At 39.7% G+C, this 26076-nt stretch overlaps 1 protein-coding gene across 4 annotated transcripts in view; it reads left to right on the plus strand.

Annotated features, from left to right (window-relative positions):
* Positions 1 to 7945: 7945 nt before the first annotated feature.
* PLS1 (plastin 1) overlaps positions 7946 to 26076 on the plus strand; it is a 117135-nt gene continuing 99004 nt past the window's right edge. For 2 of the 4 annotated variants that reach the window (XM_082713105.1, XM_082713106.1), the window contains exon 1: positions 7954 to 8051. The gene's annotated coding sequence lies outside the window, so the exon portion shown is untranslated. Of the gene's footprint in view, positions 8094 to 26076 lie in introns of all 4 variants that reach the window. The other 2 variants (XM_082713104.1, XM_082713103.1) reach the window with 2 other exon arrangements.

Genomic DNA, 26076 nt, shown 5'->3' on the forward strand with positions numbered 1-26076 from the left:
GTGGGCTCTAGGGCCAGCAAAACTCCTCATCTGAGGATCCAAATCAGGCACGTCTGTTCTTCACTGAGTTCCCTGGTCAGTGTGTGTCTCTGACCTGGTTCTGCAGATGAACAAAACCACTGGTAAGGATTACTACTTGGCACAAAGCAGGTATGAACTCTGTCTGCCAATATCCATATGCTGGTTGTTGCAAGCCCTTCCTCCTCCATCACAGTCAGATTCCCATTAGCTGGGCCCCCCAGACTCCCATGTAATTCCTGTGGTGTAAGATTGGAGTAGGGCCTCCTCAAAAGTGATCCACAATATGGGGGAAGGCTGATTATCCCTCCTGGATTCTTCTTCCCACTAGAGGAACTGAAAGCTCAGGAGAGGCCTGTCTTATTGAACTTTCCTGAGGGAGGGGCAATGCATTCAACATGCAGCTGCATCTCTTTTCTAATGTAGTCTGTCTTGGTCTCTGGGTGCATGGGGTGCTTCAACCTAACCCCTGTGTTCTAGGATTCTCTCAGTGGTTTATTGTTCTTGAATAAGTGTTGGTTGTTCTTCTTGTGAGGGGAGAGCAATGTCAGGAACAACTTGTGATGTCACTCCCCAAATTTTCATTTTAAGTAATTTTTAAATTACTTAATAATTCAAAATTTATTTTTATTTTTAATAATTTTTAAAATGCTTCAAAGTGATGCTGATGTTATTTGGAATTGTTCTACATGGTAGACAGAGCACCATTTTATTTATTTTTTATTAACATGTAATGTATTTTTTAAAGATTTTATTTATTTATATGACAGACAGATCAAAAATAGGCAGAGAGGCAGGCAGAGAGAAAGAGAGGAGGAAGCAGGCTTCCTGCTGAGCAGACAGCCCGATGAGGGGCTCCATCCCAGGACCCTGAGACCAGGACCTGAGCTGAAGGCAGAGGCTTTAACCCACTGAGCCACCCAGGTGCCCCTATTAACATATAATGTATTATTAGCCCCAGGGGTATAGATCTGTGAATCTCCACGTTTACACACTTCACAGCACTCACCATAGCACATACCTTCCCCAATGTCCATAACCCAACCACCTTCTCCATACCCCCTTCCCCTGCTACCCTAAGTTTGTTTTGTGAGATTAAGAGTCTCTTATCTATCTTATCTCCCAATCCTATCTTATTTAATTTTTTCCTTCCCTACCCCCCAAACCCCACACATTGCCTCTCAAATTCCTCATATCAGGGAGATCATATGATAATTGTCTTTCTCTGATTGACTTATTTAGCTCGGCATAATACCCTCTAGTTCCATCCACATCATTGCAAATGGCAAGATTTCATTTCTTTTGATGGCTGCATAGTATTCCATTGTATATATATATCACATTTTCTTTATCCATTCGTCTGTGATGGACATCTAGTTTCTTTCCATAGTTTGTTTATTGTGGACACTGCTGCTATAAACATTCTGGTGCATGTGCCCCTTCGGATCACTACATTTGTTTCTTTAGGGTAAATATCCAGTAGTGTGATTGCTGGGTCATAGGATAGCGCTATTTTCAACTTTTTGAGGAACTTCCATACTCTTCCTCAGAGTGGCTGCACCAGCTTACATTCTCACCAACAGTGTAGGAGGGTTCCTCTTTCTCTGCATCCTCACCAACATCTGTCATTTCCTGACTTGGCAATTTGAGCCATTCTGACAAGTATGAAGTGGTATCTCAGTGTGGTTTTGATTTGTATTTCCCTGATACCAAGTGATGTGGAGCACTTTTTCATGTGTCTCTTGGCCATCTGGATGTCTTCTTTGCAGAAATGTCTGTTCATGCCCTCTGCCCATTTCTTGATTGAATTATTTGTTCTTTGGGTGTTGAGTTTGATATGTTCTTTATAGATTTTGACACTAGCACTTTATCTGATATGTTGTTTACAAATATCTTCTCCCATTCTGTCAGTTGTCTTTTGGTTTTGTTGACTGTTTCCTTTGCTGTGCAAAAGCTTTTAATCTTGTTGAAGTCTCAATAGTTCGTTTTTGCCCTTGCTTCCCTTGCCTTCAGGGATGTTTCTAGGAGGAAGTTGCTGTGGCTGAGATTCAAGAGGTTGCTGCCTCTGTTCTCCTCAAGGATTTTGATGGACTCCTGTCTTACACTGAAGTCTTTCATCCATTTGGAGTCTATTTTTGTGTGTGGTGTAAGGAAATGGTCCAATTTTATTTTTCTGCATGTGGCTGTCCAATTTTCCCAACACCATTTGTTGAAGAGACTGTCTTTTTTCCATTGGACATTCTTTCTTGCTTTGTCAAAGATTAGTTGACCATAGAGTTGAGGGTCTATTTCTGGGCTCTCTGTTCTGTTCCATTGATCTGTGTGTCTGTTTTTGTGCCAGTACCATACTGTCTTGATGATGACAGCTTTGTACTAGAGCTTGAAGTCTGGAGTTGTGATGCCACCAGCTTTGGTTTTCTTTTTCTACATTCCTTTGGATATTCGGGTTTTTTCCTGGTTCCATACAAATTTTAGGATTATTTGTTGTTGATAGTATTTTGATAAGGATTGCATTGAATGTATAGATTGCTCTAGGTAGCATAGACATTTTAACATATTTGTTCTTACAGTCCATGAGCTTGGAACATTTTTCCATTTCTTTGTGTCTTTCCTCCATTTCTTTCATGAGTGTTCTATAGTTTTTTCATGAGTGTTCTATAGTTTTCTGTGTACAGATCCTTTGCCTCTTTGGTTAGATTTATTCCTAGATATCTTGTGATTTTAGGTGCAATTGTAAATGGGATCGAATCCTTAATTTCTCTTTCTTCTATCTCATTGTAGGTATATAGAAATCCAACTGATTTCTGGGCATTAACTTTATTTTTTTTTAAATGAATGGAATTTATTTATTTATTGAATTTATAAATAAATTCCATTTATTTTATTGAATTCCTCTATGAGGTCTAGCAGTTTTGGGGTGGAGTCTCTTGTGTTTTCCACAGAGTATCATGTCATCTGCAAAGAGTGAGAGTTTGACTTCTTTGCTGATTCAGATGTCTTTTATTTCTTGTATGTTCTTTATTTCTTCAAGATTTTTGTTGACTGATTGCTGAGGCTAAGACTTCTAGTACTATGCTAAATAGCAGTGGTGATAGAGGACATTGCTGCCGTGTTCCTGACCTTAGGGGAAAAGCTGCCAGTGTTTCCCCATTGAGAATGATATTTGCTGTGGGTTTTTCACAGATGACTTTTATGATATTGAGGTATGTACCCTCTATCCCTACACTGTGAAGGTTTTTAATCAAGAAAGGACACTGTACTTTGTCAAATGGTTTTCTGCATCTATTGAGAGGATCATATGGTTCTTGTCCTTTCTTTTATTATGTAGTGGATCATATTGATTGATTTGTGGATGTTGAACCAACCTTGCAGCCTAGGAATAAATCCCACTTGGTCGTGGTGACCAAGTGGTCACCAGTGCCAGTACTGTTGGGTGAGAATTTTTGCATCCACGTTCATCAGGAATATTGGTCTGTAATTCTCCTTTTTGGTAGGGTCTTTGTCTGGTTTTGGAATCAAGATACTGCTGGCCTTATAAAAAGAGTTTTCCTTCCACTTCAATTTTTCAAAACAGCCTCAGAAGAATAGGTATTAATCCTTCTTTAAATGTTTGGTAAAATTCCCTTGGGAAGCCATTTGGCCCTGTGCTCTTTTTGTTGGGAGATTTTTGATTACTTCTTCAATTTCCTTGCTGGTTATGGATCTGTTTGGGTTTTCCATTTCCTCCTGTTTCAGTGTTGATAGTTTATGTCTCTAGGAATGCATCAATTTCTTCCAGATTGTCTAATTTTTGGGGATGTAGTTGCTCATAATATGTTCTTATAATTGTATTTCTTTAGTGTTGGTTGTGATTTCTCCTCTTTAATTCTTCAGTGTTAAAGTCCTCTTTAATTCTTCAGTGTTTAATTTCTTCAGTGTTGGTTGTGATTTCTCCTCTTTAATTTAATTCTCCTCTTTAATTTCTCCTCTTCAATTCCTCTTTAATTTATTTGGGTCCTTTCTCTTTCCTTTTTGATAAGTCTGGCCAGGGGTTTATCAATCTTATTAATTCTTTCAAAGAACCAGCTACTAGTTTTGTTGATCTGTTCTTCTATTCTTTTGGTTTCTATTTCACTGATTTCTGCTCTAATCTTTATTATTTCTCTTCTCATGTGGGGCTTAAGCTTTATTTGCTGTTCTTTCTTCATGTCCTTTAGGTGTAGGGTTAGGTTGGGTATTTGAGAGTTTTCTTATTTCTTGAGAAAGGCTTGTATTGCTATATACTTCTCTCATAGGACTACCTTTGCTGCATCCCAAAGGTTTTGAATAGTTGTGTTTTCATTTTCATTTCTTTACATGAATTTTTAAGAAAATTCTTTAATTTCCTGGTTGACCCATTTATTCTTTAGTAGGATAGTATTTAGCCTCCATGCATTTGAGTTCTTTCCAACTTTGCTCTTGTGATTGAGTTCCAGTTTCAAAGCATTATGGTTTGACAATATGCAGGGGATGATCCCAAACTTTTGAGACCTGAAATGTGACCCAGGTTGTGATCTATTCTGGAGAATGTTCCATGTGTGGTGGAGAAGAATGTGTATTCTGTTGCTTTGGGATGGAATGTTCTGAATAAATCTGTGGTGTTCATCTGGTCCAGTGTGTCATTCAAAGCCCTTATTTCCTTGTTGATCTTCTGCTTTGATGATCTGTCCATTGCAGTTAGTGGGGTGTTCCAGTCCCCTACTATTATAGTATTATTATCAAAGTGTTTCTTTGATTTTGTTATTAATTGGCTTATTGAAATTCTGCTCTTTATGATCTCCTTCTCAATATCAGTAACCCTGGAAAATAAATTAATAATCCAGAAGCTCCTTGGAAAATGTGAAATTAGCAAAGATTGTCTTTAAATAAAATGCACTTTTCTTTTTTTAATTTTTTTTAAAGATTTTATTTATTTATTTGACAGAGAGAAATTACAAGTACACTGAGAGGCAGGCAGAGAGAGAGAGAAGGAAGCAGGCTCCCTGCTGAGCAGAGAGCCTGATGCAGGACTCGATCCCAGGACCCTGAGATCATGACCTGAGCCAAAGGCAGCGGCCTAACCCACTGAGCCACTCAGGCGCCCAAAATGCACTTTTCAATTTAGTTTTTATTTGATTTTCATTTAGTTGTGTTATTTTGAGAAAAATAATTAGTATTTTGTGCTCCGTTTTCTCACCTATAAAATGAGGATTGCTTATTAAGGTTGTCATGGATAGTCAATGAGAAAATAATGTAAAATACTTTAAATGCTGGTACAAACTAGGAGCAGAATAATTCTTAGCTATGTTGTTATTAATATTAATATATTACTAATATTTTATATAAACTGTAGAAGACCCAGAAAATTATCCCTATTTCAATTTATGTTGGTGATTTTATTAGTTGAAGCACATGATTAGACATAAATTCATGTGATAAATAAATATTAAAAATCAGGAGTATTATGGAAAAACTGGAACATAAGGTATTATAACTAAGATGTACGTTTTTGCTGATCAGAATACTTGTGCCCACCAAATATAGCATCTTCTCTTTGTGAATTCTTCCTACGTGATGCCATTACTTCTGTTGCTTTCAAACTATTGATCTTTTAATTATCAGTGGAACTCTTTAATAATAAAATCTCAGAGAATAATCCAATGTGGAAGTAGTGTGCTCTTGGCACTGGGGTCCTTGACCCAGAGTCCTGCTTATTTATCATCGCCATGACACCCCAGGCTCCTGGAAACATAGTTTGGAAACTTTATTTCTTATTGTTAGAAATAAAATCAGTTCATCAGATAATGGTTTTCTTTATAATTATTATGCCCTGGTTGTGTATTTCTTCTTCTTCTTCTTCTCCTTCTTCTTCTTCTTCTTCTTCTTCTTTTTTTTAAGATCTTCTTGATTTTATTTTTATTTCAGAGAGAGAGCATGAGCTGGAGGGGGCAGGAGGAGAGGCCAATGTGACGCTTGATCTCATGGCCCTGAGATGACACCCTGAACTGAAACCAAGTGTCTGATGTTTAACCAGCTGCACCAGCCAGGTACCCTTGGCTGTGCATTTATAATGATGTGCTTTATTTTCTCTTTTCTAATTGGAGTTACTTTTGGGAAATACTTTAATCAGCAATAGCTTTACAAATGACATCTTGGGGTTGTTTATTTTTAGAGATGAGTTGTTTCAGACATTTTATGTTGATTATTTTTTTGCTTTTCTACAGAGGATGATTTCTTTCTTTTTATCTTTTTATTTTTTTCCTTTTTCTTTCTTTTTTTTTTTTTATTTTTTGTCTTCCTTTCAAATCAGATTACACCATATCTAGGGTCTATGCTTCCTCATGAATTTATCTTGGTCAATATTCCCAGTAAGTAAAGAGCTCATTGGAATATTTGATTAATTTTTTTCTTATTTTTATTAGGAAATAATTTATGTAAAATGAATTCCATAAGTTTAAAGTATGTAGTTTAATTGTGATAGCTGTATGTCCCTGTGAAATCTCTACTACAATCAAGATAAGATTCCCATCATTTCCAAAAGATTTTTACTGCTCCTTTGCAGCTCATCCCCCCCTGCACCCTTGACTCTAGGTGATTTTTCATTTGCTTTTTGTCACTATAGGTTAGTTTGGACTTCTTATATAAATGGAATCATACATTTGTCTCTGGGCTCTTCCACTCAGCATAATAATGATTTTAGATTTATCTATGTTGAAGCCTGTATGAATAATTCTTTCCTTTTGTTACTGAGTATTATTCCACTCCATAGATGTACCACATTTTGTTTATTCAGTCATCTGTTGACGAACATTTGGGTTTCTTTTGGTTTGGGACTTATTGTGGAAAAAAAAAGCTTCTATGAACATTGGTGTTAGTCTTTGTGTAAATGTATGTTTTAATTTCTCTGGGGTAATACCTATGGATGGAATGGCTAGGTTATACAGCAGAAGTGTATTTGATTTTTTAAGAAATACTTTGTGAGAATTTATGTAGTCCTTATCTGGGCTTAGATAAGGATACTAAATTTACTGATTTCTCTAGTTAGAAAGCAGGTAGAAATCCTTATTGACTTACTTACTTCTATATTTAGTTGCTTATCATTTCCTTTGGGTTCCTAAAATAATTTCAACATCCTTCTTCTTCATCTCTCTGGTCCCCCGATACCCGGTATTGCCCTAGACACTAAGGGGGGTACACAGGGTTTTGAGTTAATGAGGCAGCAAAATAGGAACTCTCCTGTTGCCTGGAGAGTTGAAGGGACCACAGCTATAGATTATGCTACAGAAAATGTATGCCCAAACTCTTTAGGATGCATTCCATTTACCTGACTCACATGCTAGAGGAAATGTCCCACCTTTGTTTGAGCGTGAGCTGTATGTATGTATTTTTAAAACAGGTGTGGCCATTAAAGGAAGAGGAAATGTTATGTGAAATCCTAGAAGGGGAGTGGGGGGGGTGGTGAAAGAACGTTCCTGTTTTAATATCAAATATCTTTTTTCTAGACCAGGGGTTGGCAATGTGTGGTCCCAGGACTAGTAGCATGTTTCCCCTAAGAAAGTGTTAGAAATGTAAATCCTCGGGCCTCACTGTGGGCAAACTGAATCTGAAACAATTGTTGCGGGATCTGTGTTTTAACAAGCCCTCCCGCTCATTCTGATCCATGCTCAAGTTTTAGGACCACTCAGCTAAGCTCATTCCAATTATGTAGATGGTTAGCTTTAGGTTTGGTGGAGTACGTACTGAGTAACTGAGGGTAATAGGGATAACATTGCCGCAGCGTCCATCCACCTCTCCCAGCATCTGCAACTTGTCTTCCACTCAAGGGCGGAACTCAGGCTCCGGGGCTTGGGTCCTCTCCCCTAGGAGCCGCAGCTAAAACCTGGCAAATGGATTTAGGGTTTGCTGGCCTGGATGCCGGCCGGGCATGCGTAGTGGCGCGAGCGCGGCAGCTCGGCGGCCGCGGAGAGGTATCCGCAGAGTGGAGCTGGGAGTGCTCGGGACCCAAACGGGAGCTGCGGGCTCGACGGCTGCGGCAGGTACGCGTCGCGGCGGTGGGGTTTGAGAGGAAGGCTGGAACGGTAGGTAGAAAACAAAGATTTACTTCTTCGCTGGCGCACAGCGGCTCGAGGGGAGTCTCTCCGATTTTCCTCTTTCGAGAGGCGGCTCCCCGCGCCCGGCTGTGCAGTGCGGCGTCCTCAGACCTCTGGGTGCGCACCTGCCTAGTCCCAACAGCATGGAGTGCGGGCAGGTGTTAAATCATGCATTTATGCTGCTTACACAGTAAGCCTGGGAACTGAATTATGATTCCCTGCTTGAAGTTAGGCATTTTGTTAACTTTTCTATATCCCCCTGGCGCTTTTAAACTTTGGGTGGCTGCTGCCGAGGCTTTCTGATCCAGCCTGTTCCACTCGAATTCTGTTGAGTGATTTTATTTGCTTTTGGTCTTTTGGTGCATAGGATCAATAGGGCTGAAGTGAAATCGCTTTCGTGGTTTCTGGTTTTGCTGCCTTCCTGGAGCAGGAGGCTTCTGGATGCGGCGTAAAAAATGTCAACTTTCAGCGAATTTCAGTGCCAAACACTTCACGCGTTTCAGCAGCATTTTAAAGTAGAAACTTTTTAAAATGTAAGATTCCCCACCCCTGCCCCTTACTTTTCTACATTACGGTTATTTCAGGTTTGATTTGGTGCTATTAAAAGAAAGCGATATTTTAGATGAGCAACAAGAGTTCTTACTTTTCTGTCCTTTATTTACCCTGTCACATTTTACGGCTCATACCCAGATATTTTACCCTGGGGCTGCGGTATTGGATACACTTGTGGGAGGCTACAGCTGCGTTGCACAAATTTCTTGGATAACTTGTGAGTCATAAAATTTTAGATCAGGGGGCACACACTGAACTTTATTTAGGTAAAGTTAAATTTATGATGTGGGAGACATATATAGAGAATTAATGAGTTTAGGAAAAAAGAAATTTTTAGTTCAGGAAGAGAAACCTATATGAAAAAGGAACACAGAAATCTGCATTTCCCTCCAGCCTCTCCCCTCCCATGATGAATGTTTTAATGGCAGAAATAATATACAGTTGGTTTAGTTTTGGACTGTTAGAGACCTTTGAGGTCAGCCAGTTCAGTTGCTTCAGTTTACAAATGAGAAAACCGAGACCAATGAGGTTAAATGACTTGCTGTGGCTGCTGGAGCCCCTCCTTGGCAAAACTGGGCCTACGGCCCAGGTCTTCTGATTTTAGGGCTCTTTTTACCATCCCCCTGATAATACTCTCTTCACAGTTTGGGTAGATTTTTAAACATTACTTTTTTCTTCTACCTTCTTTTACTCTGGTTTAATCTGAAAATTAGTCATTCCTATTACTAAGCTTGATCGAACCCTATAAAAACCTTTTAAAAAGTGCCCTCTCACTCAAGCCCCACCTACAAATTTGCTGATTTTGAAACCTCCCTCCTTTCTAGTCTCAGTCACATTGGCCTTTGGCTTAGAATGCCTTTTTGCCTCATTTCCTGAAGTTCTGCCCACACTGCGAGGTGTAACTCAGGTGTGATCTCTTCTTGAAGACTTCCTTAATTACTGCAGCCAGAAAGTAGCTCTCCCTCTTCCAAACCCTATAGCATGTATTACTGTTGTCTGTGCTGCTGGTGTCTGCATCATCTTTAGTATCCCTGATTATTATATTTTAGCACATGTCAACTTCCTGATCAGTTTGTAAGCTCTTAGAACTTACAAGTCTCTATGACTTAGACATCCCATACAGCACCAAGCACTAAGTATGTTCTCAGCCACTGTTCGTGGGAGGTGAAGTATGGCTCATTTTGTAAAGGGATTTTTAAAAAAGATTTTTTTTACTTATTTTGAGATAGAGAGTGGGGTGAGGGAGACGATGTGAAGCCGACTCCACACTGAGTGCAGAGCATGATGCAGGGTTGGATCTCATGACCCTGAGATCATGACCCGAGCTAAAACCAAGAGTCGGACGCTTAACCAACTGAGCCATCCAGGCACCCCTTGTATAGGGATTTAAGGTGGATATCGTGTAATACGGGGGAGGCCACCTTAGAGGAATAGCAAGACAGTGGCCAAGTCAAACCAGCCTAATGGGGTGATTCTAATATTTTGATGAGAGCTCATGGATCCGTTTGGGGAGTGCTGGTGAAGGGGTAAAATCATAACAGAGCGGAGAGTTGCCCAAGCCTGCATTTAAGCATGTAACCCTTAAGAGCTTAGTGGAAAGCACAGATTTAAGAAATGATGTAAAGGAAAAGTAAAAAGCTTTTGGTAAAAGACTAGATGCAGAGAAGAAAAGACATATTGAAAATCAGTTTCAGGCTTGGTGTGTTGATAACGGGCTTATAAAGTTTTTACCTTATAAGTACTTCTGATTGTGACTTTATCTTTTAACGTTTCTTACAGTTGATATATTCTAGATGACAAGCTTTTGGGGGGATGATCTTTAATCCCTCACAATGCTAGGCATGTAGTTCTGCAGTATTAGATGCTCAATAGTTGTTGTATGAATAAATAAGTGGTTTTTTTTGGCATGGGGAAGGTGGGCATTTAGGATCTTAGAGCTATCAGGTAGTGCCTTATCCAGACCATACCTTCATTATAAGAAGAGAAAGTGAGTTATGCTTAACTAAGCTAGTTAGTGTGAACAGAGGCTCTGGCTACACCATCTCTTCACTACTAGCTCATTTCATTATCTCTAACTTTTTGAGGTTATTTGCCTCAAGATTAATTTGAATTGGCAACAGGGCACTCCAGGTAGAGATGTACTGTGGATCGAAAACCCTCAGAGGCCAATCTAAATGGGAGAACTTGGTGGCCAATGGGAGGATGTCTGTGTTATAGGAAGCGTTGAGACCCAAGGGATGACTGGTCATTTCCAGGTTGAGTATAGAATGAGGGGGGTGAGGCTGCAGTCCTGGGCGTCTGCACGATGGAGTTGAGGAGGAGTCTGGAAAGGACGTGGTAGCCTACTTTCTCTGGAACAGAAGACACAAACATAGGGGCCCAAAGTCCTTGGACTGCGAGTGTATTTGGGAGATATATTTTACACTACTGAGAGGTGAAGAGCAATGGCTGTGGGGGTAAGGTTGAGAGAGAATTGTGATCAGATTCTCTACTTGGAAAAATAAGAAGACAATGCTTCTGAACCCAAAATAAGGTCAAGAGGTGGTTTGAGATATTTGTTTACCTGGAACAGTTGTTGCAGATACCATTTTGCAAATCAAAACACAACCTTTTCATTGGGCTGTGCACGCATTGATGGAGCTGTTGATAGTGCATTTTTACACTAACATTCACAGTGTAGTTGACCACCAGCTTCAACTGGTAAGTTATGCTTATTCTTGTAAAGGAGTCAGGGAGAGAGAGTGGTCGAGAGGAGAGACAGAGCTTGAGAGATGGTTTGCCAGAGGGAGGGGAAGGGTTGGCCAGGTATAGAGGGATTACCTTTTTTTTTTTTTTTTTAAATCGTGGTATAGTCAAAATTGGTTGGACAACCAAATGCAAAGTCAGGTAGTATGTTGAAGATAATGTCTCATACACTTAAAAAAAATGCCCCAAAGATTGCATTCTAGAATAATATACCTAGCACTATTATAAAATGACTGTATTCTGGATCTTTCTCAAAATAATAATGGTAATATTAGTAACTAGGATTATAGAATATTTTCCATGCACCAGACACTGTTCTAAACACTTTATAAGTGATATGTCATTAAGTCTTTACTCCTGCTTTACAGATGGAAAAACTGAGACTTAGATAAAGTTACATTTCTCAGGTCATACAATTGACAAATGTTGAGGTAAGTTTTAATCCCAGGCCTGCCTGTCTTCAGGCATGGAGAGCTCAAATAACTTAATTAAATATCTTAACAAAATGCAAAGCTTTATCTGTGGTAACTCTAATAGATGCTGAGAATGATGACAGATTTTAGCTGTGGTGAAACTCAATATTCTGAGCCAGACTTTAATCTGAAAACAAAACAGCAGTGGTGAATCTTCCCAGTTTTTGTTTTTATTTTAAAAATTATTCCACCTAGTCTTTATTTCCTTTTTTACCCTCAAGGCATTATAAGGTGATCAGCAACTCTTTCTCTGGATGCACCGGAAAGCTATTTCTGTTCTGCTCCTGTCCTCTTTCAGGGGGTAGAGCAGTGGTAATGAAGGTGAATTGGTGTAGAGATCCAGGAGATGCCTCTGAGTTGGGGGTGTGTGAAATTCACTTTGTGTATGAGTTTAAGGACTCTCGGGTGGTCATGTTTGTAATGATTTTTTCCCCCTGGGGTGGCAGGATGTACTGCTGGAAGCTCTTGGAATAACTGTGGGTCTTGACCCTTATCCTGATCTCAGGTCTTTGAACCCTGGTCAAAACCCCCAGGGAGAATCCAGACCTGAACTCATTCTTCTGGGATCCTCAAGATCAGTAAGTTCTGAGATGAGTATGGACTTGTTGCAGTTGAAGGTGGGTGTAGAGACCTCAGGGAAGGCCCCAGGTCAGAGACAAATAATTTAGAGTCAGGACTGGCAGTCCCCAAATTTGACCAGTGAGTTGCCCTTGAGAAAGTGCCTCCTCTCAACCTCCTTGATGAACCTAATTACTCCCTCATGCGTGTCTGGAAATGGAATCCCGCTGAGAGCGTTCTTCTCCTCCCTGTGCTAAGTCCTGTTTCCATTGCTTGCTTCTGCTTCACCTTTTCCTGGTTCTGTGCTTTCCCAGGGCATGTGCACTGGATAGGAAAGGAAAGGCCACTGGCTTCTGGCCTCCGCCCATTTCAATTCTTCTCAACATCCAAGAACTTATCATTACCACCCAGCTCTTTCCCTGAACAAAGATCCAAATCCATGTTTTCTTCTGATGATGATGAAAATCAGGGACCAAGAGAAAGAGGCCTTTGTACTGTAGGCAGGTTTATAGGTTATAAAATGGCTGTACAAGTTTGCTGGAAATTTTGCTGACCTAAAAGATCATGAGATGTATGGCTGTGTCAGCTTTGATCGTCTTCTTTTACATGTTCCTGTGTCTCAAAGTACTTACTGGCTGTTTTTGGTGAGAAGTATGTAACATGTCTTCTGTAAAAGCGAGTTGCCTTTTAGTAACACTGTGGGCACAGAAAGGGAGTGTGTTAGAGTGATGACTATAGAGTTTCTTGTTTCAAACACTTGTTTTATCAGAAAGTTTTTTTTTTTTTTTAAGATTTTACTTATTAGAAAGAGTGTGAGCACCTATACACAAGTTGTAGGGGGAGGGAGAGGGGCAAGCGGACTCTGTGAGCATCGAGTCCAACGTGGGTCTCCATCTCCAGACTCCGAGAGTCAGACGCTTAACTGACTGAGCCACTCAGGTGCTCCTTATCAGAGAGTATTTTATTTTTTTAGGAAAGTTTCAGGTTATTTGCTCACAAAGTCCAGTGTGAGGGGACTTAGACTTTATAAGAAACTTTTAAGAAATTTAGATCTATAAAGCTACGGGAATATTTGGGTGATAACTCACTTCACATAGACATGCCTCCTTCAAAAAATCCAAGCCAACTACAGAGGAGATACGAGAAACTGTCTTTTCCAATAGTAAGGTAGCTGGATGTCTTTGTAAGGTGAAAGGTTTATGGGGGACCTTCTTCGTGATAAAAAGCAAAAGGTTTTTAGGGGAATGGTTGGCATTTACCCTATTTATTTTATTATTGAAAGACTCAAATTGTTTAAAGATTTAGGAAATAAAGCATTTTTTAAAACTTAAATGATGAAATCTCCTTCAATTTGTTGGAGAACCAAGAAACGAGATTGTAATCATGCTGTCAAAATAGAATTTGAATTGAATTTGGAATTGAAACATTGGTAAATGTGTGGAAGAGGATCAGTCATGGTAATTAAGCATTGGACCAAGGCCGTCTTGCCTAAACCTTCTTCCCTACAATAAATGCTCATGTAGGGCCCTCTGCACTCTACGAATTAAAGAGTAAACCTATCCCACAGATCACAATTGTAAAATCCAAAGTGATGCATGACAATCTGTGACCTAAAACTGATGTTGATCAAACAGTTTGAATGCATTAGATAGAAAGTGCTGGCTGAATTCACACATTGTTTCCATAGCTGGTGCTCAGAACCTAGATTAAATTGTTGAAATAAAAGAAAAGCAGGTTCAGAACCAACTCACTTACAGTGAATGATCAAAGGCACAAGGAAACTTTTTGTTTCATTTCACTTTGTCATCTTAAATGCCATTCTTTGTAGCTATATTTGCTTTCCTTTTTTTGTCCTTGATGATTTATACTCGAAGTGTACTTACTGTTTATAGATAAAAATCAATGCAAAGTAGAATTTTGAGGTTTGATAAGTGGGTCTCTGCTTAGGTTTTAATTGCTATTTATCAATAATTTGGTGGGAATACAGTACCAAGTTAGTACATAATTGAACTTTTAGCTCAATATCAAGTTAGTATTTATAACCTTTGGTAATAAACCCAAATTTCTCAGACTCCTGAATTCTTTAATCCAAAGGCTTTCTCAGCATTTTGTCCTGATGAAGTCTGCTTTTTCCTTCCTCTTTTCTCAGCTTTAGGTTCACTGGGACACTCTTTTGGTTCAGATGGTGTTTTCAAGAGTGGCCTAATTCTGGCAGAGTTTAAGTGTTATCAGGTCAGTGTTAACAGCTGACACTATGTTCATGGTACCAGCTGTGAAACACAGCTCACATAAATTCAATGATGCTTTTTAGCAAAGTTGTCATGCAAGTGAATTAATTTTGGAAAAACAACAATAATAGCTATTTGCTTTATCCCTTTTCTTTTTATTTATTTTTTTTTAAAGATTTTATTTATTTATTTGGCAGAGAGAGAGAGAGAGAGATCACAAGTAAGCAGAGAGGTAGGCAGAGAGAGAGAGGAAGAAGCAGTCTCCCTACAGAGCAGAGAGCCCGATGCGGGGCTCAATCCCAGGACCCTGAGATTATGACCTGAGCTGAAGGCAGAGGCTTAACGCCCTGAGCCACCCAGGCACCCCTGCTTTATCCCTTTTCTTATCCTCATACAGCCCAAGTTAAACTCAAGATCAATAGAAAAAGGTAACTTGATAATCTCTGACTGAGTAGTGATCAATCAACATGAGCTAAGTAATTTAAAATTTAGATATCTGAAATCCATTGGCCTATGATCAGGGGCATGGATGGGAGGTCAAAGTCTGACCCCATGAGAAGGGAGTCCTTTTCTGCAGCTGCATGTTTAATGATCACATAAGACAGAGAATGTGAAAGCAATTTGGAAACTGTAAGGTAAGGAGTAAGATATTTATTGATAGTTATAATAATTTTCCGACCTTGCTGCCTTTCACTGATAAGTAGCCAAGACTTTGAGAATGACTTGCCTGCTTGAGGTTACCTAGTTGGAAAGACAGGGATGGAACACACATCTGTATCTTCACAGCATTTGACAAACTGTCAGGGCTCAGCATTGGGACCATTGTCATAGCCAAGACAGATACAGGATCCTGTCCTCTTGGGTCTTCAGTCTAGCTCCAAATCTGTGCTCATTTCAATCCATATTCTTTGATCAGAGGGAATAATTTCAAATTTATATTTGGTTTTTAGAAGATCCTAAGTAAGTTTGTAGCTAAGTCTTGACTATGGAGCTCTTTAAGGGATTTCTCTGTTGCCAGAGGTGCCTTCAACAACTGCCCCCTAAACTTCAGATCCCTCTTTTAAAAAAAATTTTTTTTAAAGATTTTATTTATTTATTTAACAGAGATCACAAGTAGGTAGAGAGGCAGTCAGAGAAAACGGGGGAGGCAGGCTTCCTGCTGAGCGGAGAACCCCATGAGGGGCTCGATCCCAGGACCCTGGGATCATGACCTGAGCTGAAGGCAAAGGATTTAGCCCACTGAGCCACCCAGGTGCCCCCAGATCCCTCTTGATAAGATATTTATTAATCTCCATTAGGGCGAGAGGGTTTGGATGCTTCTCAACAGTCTTTTCATTGTCAGAGGCTTGCTGCAGAAGAATAATTTTCTTTCCTCTGAAAAAATCCAAGGGCTGCAGCTGAATAAAAGGAGGTAAATTGGGGGCTAGGCTGTGAGTGAGACATGTCCCTACATTCATGCGTCCTCAGTCAGATGGAGCAGGCAGACACATGGACAGCCTGGGACAAGAGTGATCACTGGGAGAAAGGGCAGAATGAAGCTTTGGGGGAGCCCAGGTTGAGAGCGGTTAATTCTGATCAGTGGGTTGAGGAAGGTGTCAAGATTTTTTTTTTTTTTAAATATTATTTATTTATTTGTCAGAGAGAGAGAAAGAGAGAGACAGACAGTGCACAAGCAGGCAGAGGCAGAGAGAGAAGCAGGCTCCCCACCGAGGAGCCTGATGTGGGACTCGATCCCAGGACCCCGGGATCATGACCCGAGCCGAAGGCAGTGGCCTAACCAACTGAGCCACCCAGGTGTCCCAGGTGTCAAGATTTTTGAGCCCAGCCTTGAAAACACAAGTTCAATCTACAGAGAATAGATGGAGGAAAAAGCATTCCTTAGAGAAGGTTCAGTAGGGGAGAAAACATGGAGACTAGAAAGAGCTGGCCTATTCAGGAAGCTGCAGGTACTTGAATGTGTCCTGAAACATGAGCATGCCTAAGAATCACCTCGAGAGCTTAGTGAAAAACAGATTGCTAGGTCCCAACTCCAGAGTTTCTCCTTCTTTAAGTCTGGTATGGGGCTGGAGAGTTTCATTTTGGCAAGTTCCAGGTGAGGCCAAGGCTGCTGATCTGGTAACCACACGTTGAGAAACCGTGGACTAGAATGAAGGGAATGTGTGATAGATGAGCTAGAAAGAAATGGTTTTCTTTTGAAACTGTACTTTCTTCACAAAACTGATGTTTCAGGTTTTGTTGTTGTTGTTTAAGCTTATTTTCTAAGTAATCTCTACACCCAACGTAGGGCTTGAACTAATGACCTCATGATCAAGATTTACATGCTCTACCAACTAAGCCAGCCAGGCACCCCATTGTTTTGTTTTTTAATTAGTCTTCTTTAAGTGGTTGCTGTTCCCTGGAAGTTCCTTATCAGTTCCATACCCCACCCACCTTGTTCTCCCAAGAAATCAGTCCTTTGCTTTTAGTACATACTTTTAAATAAATAACTGCTGTTTAGCCAGTATGGCCATTCCACCCGTGGAAAGCCAGCATCAGCTAGAGGAAGTTAGGAGTTGACCCCAAACCAAGTATGAATGACTAGTAAATTCACAGAGTATATGCTTGGATTTTTATTTTTGGTAATCTGGATGTAATGTTAAACTGTGTTCAACAAATATTTTTGGAATAGTTTGTAAGCTCTGAGCTGAAAGGTAGGATGTACACAATGGCGGAAAGTTCCTTCTCTGCCCTCTGAAGTTTTATAGGAGGGTTAAGAGGAATGAGTTCCTAGCTCCAGCACAGGGCAGTTGGTGCCACATGTTGTAGGAATGATAGAAACCAAGAGAGATGGGCCTGAGGTGGAGGAAGGCTAACTTTCCATTGTAGCAATTAGGGCAAGCAAGGACAGAGTTAAGGGATTGATGATTAATACTGTCTTCTGATGTTTTATGCATTTTGTAAGCCATCTGAAATAAGGGAGCATTTGTCTATATAAAGCAAATAATGGAGGGAGGGGAATTTGAAGGAGGGAAGCATTGAAGGATAGCAGGTGCTCACCAGTCACTAGGGAGAGGAAGAGGAGGACGTGTTCCAGACACAGGGGGCAACTGAACCGCAGAATGGAGGTGTGGCAGGGCAGTGTAAGTGCAGCTAAGGGTGAATATTCTAGTTCATTTTGGGGAAGTGCAGGGAGATGAGACTGGAAAGGCATTTAGAGAAGGTTGTGGAGCATTTTGAGTATGAGGTTGTGGGATTTGGGCTTTATTCTGTAGTCCATGTTGAATCATAGTCTTATCTTGGCTTACCCTGTCAGTTCCTTCCTAACCCCAAAGCACAAACAGAAAAGGAGGAACCCTATTTCTTACAGTGCATTTATCTATAGTTCAGACTCTTGGATAAACACGTAAAAATGCTTTTCCCTGGCTCTGATTTTAGTATGTGTATTTCAGTCAACTTTTGGATTTGTAAAAATCAATCTATCATTAAAGGCTTCTGTGTCTTTCAGAAATATGTAAAATGTAAAGAACAACTAATTTTAGTTTCTCAGAGACAAATGATAAAAATGAGACAAAAATATATTACTGGGTTGAGCAATTATACTGCTTGTTCTGTATTGTTCTGGGAAGACAAGGGAATTGAAAAGTTAAGGCTAAGGATTTAAATATGGTGTCTTAAGCAGATCTTTCAGGCTGACTCCCAAGTGCTGAAAGATCCAAAGGTAAAGGTGAATGACAATGTGGTGTCTCCTCAGAATTGCTTCAGCTATAAATGGGGCAATGTCTACTGGTTTAGTGCTGAGGATTAAAGGGCACTAAGGCCAAGTGGTCACTTTTGTTTAGCTCTTTGGCAGATGGCTACAAATGAGAAAGACATTTCTGTCTCATTGGGGATTTTAAGAATCTTCTGTGTATATGCCCTACAAAGTATCCTGTGCTGAGGACTAATATGGGGAGAAAAGCAAAAAACAGTGGACTTGTGAGTGGAAATTGCCACCCTGGTGCTACCATTTGCTAGCTGACTGATAAAAGAGGCAATGTACTGAGTGAGTGGGACAGAGCTGACTGACTCCCCTTTGCCCACAATCCACAGCTAAGAGGTTCAAGAGGTGGGAAAGGCATGCAGCCTATCTGAACCTAGTGGTGGTTTGTATTTTGTTGTGGATTAAGTAAAATAAAATAGTTAAATTAAAAGGTACCATACACATTTTAGATTAAAATCTTCCAACAGGGGTGCCTGGCTGGCTCAGTCTAAAAAGCATGGGACACTTGATCTCCGAATCTTGAGCTTGAGCCCCATGTTGTGGTATAGAGAGTAAAGGAATAAATAAATAAAAACTTTTTTAAAAGGTCACTTAAAAGAATTTTAATAACATTAAGATTTATTTGAAATTCTTGGGGCTAAGATGTGGATGGCCATGTAGAGTATGGGCTGCTCCTGCTTCTCCCCTGCTCCATACCTCCTCCTTGACATTATCCCCCGGTGAAAGCTTCTTGAGGGCAAGATTGTATCTTTCTAACTTTGTATCCCCATTGTCTGTTGCATAGTTGGAAATTGATAAGTTGTTGAATGAATATATAAAAAGGAGTTAACGAATGGATGCATCTATACCCACCCCCAACTGTCATATACCTAATATTTTCTACCTTCTACTTAACTTATAGAGACTTAAGAGCCATGGTGCCTTATTTTACTTACTTACTTACTTACAAGTTATGCACCCAGTGCGGGGCTCAAACTCACGACACCAGAATCTAGAGTCACATGCTCTACTGACTGAGCAGGCCATGCACCCCCTGGTTTTTTTTAGACTGCTAAGCCCCCGTCTGTTTTACTGGCTGTAAATCTTAAGAGCTAACCTAGGCTTATCCATGAGGCACAACAGCACAGCTTGAGTTCAAAGTCCAAGGATCTTTGTAGATTCACATGCATTCTAAACTAATTCTAGAAATGACTTAAATAATATTTAATAATGTTTTACATGTGGATAATGTTGTGTGTAAAACTGCACCTCTGAAGTAAATTGACACATATAAATTGAGGTTATTTGTTGTAATAAGCATTGGATATTATATAAGACAGATGAATAACAGACCTGTACCTCTGAAACAAATAATACATTATATGTTACTTAATTGAATTTAAATTAAAAAAATTGAGGTTATATTCCTCTCGAAGTGTTTTATATTGTCTTAGGAAGAATCTGATTAGGAGTAGGAAAGTGGCTGATAGAGATGCTCAGAGAAATGAATATTAATACACTGATTGGTTAGAGGCTTAGATACCTTTTTCCCTGCAGTTAAATAAAGCAAGAACCAAAAGTAATTTTATTCTACCTTAGGTTTCACGGTTTGTCTAACGTTAGCAGTACAGTTGTGCTGTATTGAACATTGTGGAGGTTAGGGTTGCTCACCTCCTCCCCCCATTCACCCCTGCAGTGAAAAATCCACATATAACTTCTGAATCCCCCAAAACTTTACTACTGATAGCCTAGTGTTGACCAAAAACCTAACCAATGACATAAAAGCCTTACTGATAACATGAATAGTCAATGAACACATATTGTGGAGGTTATATGTATTATAACACTGTACTCTTACCGGAAAATAAGCTAGAGAAAAGAAAATGTTATTAAGAAAATTATAAAGAAGAGAAAATACATTGACAGTATTGTATTGAAAAAAATCTGCATATAATGACCCACGCAGTTCAAATCTGTTGTTGAACTCTGATTCAGTTCTTGCTTCATGAAATTAGGCTGGATTAATATGGGCAAAAATTCATCTTTTTCAATTTGAATGAAATAGTTTCATTTTTTAAATTATTGTATTTCTTAATATACATCTGGAATGTGTAGAATAAAAAAAATTGACCTTGCTAAATTTTTACTGAGTTATATTCTACCTACGTGATATGTATCGTGTTATGGGAGACTAAGCGCTAATTGAAGTTTTCTGCAGGGTTAGTATTAAATTTCTCATAGGATTAGGACAATAAATAATGGGAGAACTGAAAGCATTGTTATTTTCTAGTAATTCAGAGGAAATGACTACATTTTGAGGAAGTATACTAAAACAGTACACTGTGATGCTCATTTTTGTAAGTTAATTTATTATATATCATGGGAATATTCTTTGCATCCTATTTCATATCTCAGGCACACTTTAGGAAGCCTTATATATGTTGCTTACTTAATCTAAAAAAGCTCAATCAAGGGATGCCTGGGTGGCTCAGTTGGTTAAGCAGCTGTCTTCAGCTCAGGTCATGATCCCAGCGTCCTGGGATCGAGTCCCACATCGGGCTCCTTGCTTGGCGGGGAGCCTCCTTCTCCCTCTGCCTCTGCCTGCCATTCTGTCTGCCTGTACTCGCTCTCTTTCCCTCTCTCTCTCTCTGATAAATAAATAAAATATTAAAAAAAAAATAAAAAAGCTCACTCGTGTGTGCATGTTCTTTCCATTATGTTATGCTCTTAGGCATTATAATAAGGATATTACAAAATCAAGGAGCAAGGCATATCAGGGAAATTAATGGTTTCATGGTTTCATATTAACAAGACATTGTCAAAATCTTTGTCTTGAATAAGATTAAAAAGTGTTCTGTCAGCAATCTTGGTGCACATGATGAGTTGTTTTTTTTTAATAACAGCTTTATTGAGGTATAATTCATGTACCATTCAAATCACTCATATGTGTGAGTCCATTTTTTATTTATATTTTTAAAGATTTTATTTATTTATTTGGCAGAGATCTCTAGTAGGCAGAGAGGCAGGCAGAGAGAGAGAGAGAGAGGAGGAAGCAGGCTCCCTGCTGAGCAGAGAGCCCTATTCGTGGCTTGATCCCAGGACTGTGGCATCATGACCTGAGCTGAAGGCAGTGACTTTAACCCACTGAGCCACCCAGGCGTCCCTGTAAGTCCATTTTAGACTATTTTTATCATCCTGTATCCATTAACATTCCTCATTTCCTACCCACCCCCTGCATAGGCAGTGACAATTCTACTTTGTGTTACATGTTCTTGAAATTTCATATAAATGGAATCATATAATATGTGGCTTTTTCTATCTGGTTTATTTCACTTAGCATAATGTTTTTGAGGTTCACCCATGTTCGAGTATTAAAATTTCATCCTTTATGGCTGAATAATAGTCCACTGTGTGGATCCTGCCACATCTTATTTGTTGCTCAGTTGATGGGTATTTGAGTTGTTACCACTTTTTGGCTATTATGAATTTGCTGCTGCTGTGAACAAGTTTTTTGGGGGGCATGCGTTTTCATTTCTCAGGCATATACCTAGAGGTTGAATTGCTGGGTCACATGGTAACTTGTTTAACATTTTGAGAAATGGCCAGAATATTTTCCAATACGACTGCTACTTTATTTTATTATTTGGTGACTGCAGCATTTTTTCATTCCCACTAGCAACGTATGAAGGTTCTAGTTCCTCCACATCCTCACCAGGGGTTGCCATTTATCTTTTTGGTCATATTGGCCATTTTTGTGTGAAAGTGGCATCTCATTGTGGTTAACATTTTTTTTTTAATAAGCTCTATTTTTTAGTATGGTTTTAGATTTGCAGATAAATTAAATAGGTAGTATGGAGAGTTCCCATGTGCCCCTACACTGACACACACTAATAGTTTACCTATTTTTTTTTTTAAGATTTTATTTATTTATTTGACAGACAGAGATCACAAGTAGGTAGAGAGGCAGGCAGAAAGAGAGAGAGAGGAGGAAGCAGGCTCCCTGCTGAGCAGAGAGCCCGATGTGGGACTCGATCCCAGGATTCTGAGATCATGACCTGAGCCGAAGGCAGAGGCTTAACCCTCTGAGCCACCCAGGCGCCCCAATAGTTTACCTATTAACATCTTACCTTAGTGTGGTACATTTGCTGTAATTCATAAGCCAATATTGTTATACTATGATTAGCTGTAGTTTATTCATATTTCCTTAGTTTTTATGGGAAGTCCTGTTTTTGCTGCAGGATCCCACCAAGATGTCATACATTACATTTAGCTGACATTTCTCAAGCTTCTTCTGGCTCTGATAGTTTTCCTGCCTTTCCTTGTTTTTTGATAACCTTCAGAGTTGTGAGTAGTAGTCAGGTACACTGTAGGACTGTTGGAATTTGTCTGATTTTTCTTTTTTTGTGATTAGGCTGCACTGACATTGGTTTTTAGTATTAAAAATATTACATGAGTGCAGTTTACTTGGAGTATAGAAATACACGATCAGAACTGGAAGTCAGCAAAAATACGGTTGATAGGAAATTCCTAGGGATTAAAAAAAATCCAGTTTCTTCTGGAGAATGAACAGACCTGTAACTCAAGATATATTTTTTCTAGCAAGGACTTGATCACAATGGAAGACGAGTAAAGTAGGAGAATTTATTATTGTGACTGTCATTAAGGAGCATCTAGTCTAAGGGTAAAACCCCAGACACATTTTTCACTGCTTTAAATGTACCCAAGAATGATGTTTTGCTTGTAATAAAACATAAAGTTAATAGAAATGTAGATTGACTTTAAGAATTCCATGGTTCTAGGATGCCTGGGTGACGCAGTTAACTCTCTGCCTTCAGCTCAAGTCATGATCCCAGGAGTCCGGGGATCGAGTCCGACATTAGGCTCCCTGCTCAGAGAGGGGGGGAGCCTGTTTCTCCATCTACCTGCTGCTCCCCCTGCTTCTGCTTGCTCTCTCTTTCTCTCTCTGACAAATAAATAAATGAAAAAAAAAAAAAAGAATCCTATGGTTCTGAGACACCAAGTTTCAACATGTAGTCAGTATTTTGACCACCATCAATTCCTGTAAGCCTGACAGATGCCTTGTGAAGGGGGCAGGGAACCGGGTATTGGGGATGCTGTGCTGTGTCCTGTGGCTTGACTCAGGCAGCTGTCAGTAGTTGAGCTGAGATTTGCATCCGGGGCTGTGGAAATTTATACCTTACTGCTGTCCAGGCCAGGCTCCAGAGTTCCCAAAGGTTTTAAATCAGTAATGTTTTGAAGGGCATAGGCTTGAGTCCTTATCATACTGGATATTTTTACTGCCAGCTGGAGGAGATAGCATCTGTCTCTGTTCAAGGCCCCCCTGAAATCAGCCTGTCGAATTAACAGCATACTTGTGGACTGCTAACAAAGGAGAGCCAGCTTTGCCCACGTCACTATGACATCTTGTCTGGCCTACTAACTCCACTGCCGCATGTGTCTCCTGAAATGAAGCCTGAGGGTCCTAAAACAGGAAAGCAGCCATGTAGGAGAACAACATATTCAGCTAAGGTCTGTCAGTGGTTACATTGCTTTGTGTGCATTGCTCATGGTATGTCTCAGTAAGATCTTGAATTTGTTAATAAGTGAGCAGCATGGAGGATTTGGTCTTAAGTACTTACCTTTGAAAAAGAGTGGTAATAACCTGTGAATGCATGTGAAATGAAATAATAAAGTAAAACAGAAGGTCTGGAGGAAGGTTTGGAAAACTTCCCTGCTTGATTCAGCTAATCCTTATAAATGGCCCAAGTGGGTTGATCACAGACTAACACAAAGTTTCTTTCTGGTCATACTTTCTGTATGAGTTAGGGTAGGCTATCATGCAGTAACAAATAGCCCTGAAGTCTCTACCAATTTCTTGGTTTTTGTGATTTTGCTGTTTTAACCTGGGACTTCCAAATTGTCTTAGCAGGTGAAGAGGAGCTAAAGGATCACATACTAGCTCTGAATTGCTTTGGCTTAGTGTGACTCACAGCCCATTGATTAGAACTAATCATGTGATCCTGCTGGAAGGAAGGGGAAGTACGTGGCTGTTCATTGAACAGTAAATGTCTTTGCCTCACCTTCTTTACAGCAAGAGAAGTGGCTGGCATGCCAAAACAACAACAACAAACCCTTAACCTAAACCCAAACCCTTCCATCCCAAAAACTCCACTAAAGAGAGAAAAATATACTGAAATATTTAGTAATAATTACTTGCTACTAAATACCAAATGAGCTTTGCCATAAACTAATCAATTTATAATAATTTAGGTATGGCTGATTCAGCAACTTGATATCCAGTCTTGATATCAAGACTGCATCTTCTAAGGGAATAAAGACAAACTTCTAAGAAAAAGTTACCTTTTTGCATTATAACTGCTCAGGTGATGATGATGATGATCAAAGCTTAGATTTATTGAGATATTCCTTTATTTTGTAAAGATTTACTTACTTATTTAGAGAGAGAGAACACAGCAGGGAGTGACAGAAAGAGAGGGAGAGATTCTTTTTTTTTTTTTTTTTTAAGATTTTATTTATTTATTAGAGAGAGAGAGGGAGAGAGAGTGAGCACAGGCAGACAGAATGGCAGGCAAAGGCAGAGGGAGAAGCAGGCTCCCTACCAAGCAAGGAGCCCCATGTGGGACTCCATCCCAGGACGCTGGGATCATGACCTGAGCTGAAGGCAGCTGCTTAACCAACTGAGCCACCCAGGCATCCCGAGGGAGAGATTCTTAAGCAGACTCTGATCTGAGCGTGGAGCCCAATCCCATGACCCTGAGATCGTGACCTGAGTGCAAACCAAGAGTTGGATGTTCAACCAACAGAGCCACCCAGGTGCCCCTAAAGTAGTTAAACTGCTTTTTCCTTAAAATTGTTACAGTGTGAGAAAATAGAAGTGGTGACTAAAATTAAAAAATGATTTTTCCTAAGGAGCAAGTATGTAATTGAAAAAGGAAACATTTAGGAAGCAAGTATTCTAATAGTTTTCACTGATGTAATTTTAGCTTGTTTCTGTCTGTGAGCAAAGATAATCAGCTCAGACTCCAATTTGACATAAACAGTGTGCTGAGATCTTCCTCTTTTCCCAACTAACTGAATCATCACTGAGAATCTAGATAAGGCCAGATTTACAATAGAATGTTTTATCATGTCCAGCTCAAAATCACAATATAGATACTTTATATTTGTATATAAAGTTTTCAAAATACTGTCCTGCCTGTGAAACATTATGTGGAAGTACTCTGTAATTCTATCCCCAAGGAATCTCATTAGTCATCACAGTGTGCCGGCCATTCCACAAATTAGCCTTAGCCCTCCCTGCATTGTTCCTTCCTCTGAATCAGTGGAAAGGTTAGATCCCAAAGCCAACACAACCTGTGTAAGATTCTTGGGCTATTGAAAATTTCTGATTCACTTTGGGATCTGTTTTATGTTGAATCAGGAGGAAAAGGACTATAGAATCCAGTCTTGTTTTGGGAAATCTTTTTTTTTTTTTTTTTTTAAGATTTTATTTATTTATTTGACAGAGAGAGATCACAAGTAGGCAGAGAGGCAGGCGGAGAGGGAAGCAGGCCCCCTGCCACCCAGGCACCTCTTGTTCTGGGAAGTCTTAAGGAGAGAAATTGTAACACATTTTATTTTCCCACTTAAGTGCTGTCCTTGGAAGGAGAGAAGTGAGAAAGAGAAGGAAGGATTTA

Source organism: Mustela nivalis, assembly GCF_964662115.1.
Source record: "Mustela nivalis genome assembly, chromosome: 1".
In the NCBI taxonomy this organism is placed as follows: domain Eukaryota; kingdom Metazoa; phylum Chordata; class Mammalia; order Carnivora; family Mustelidae; genus Mustela; species Mustela nivalis.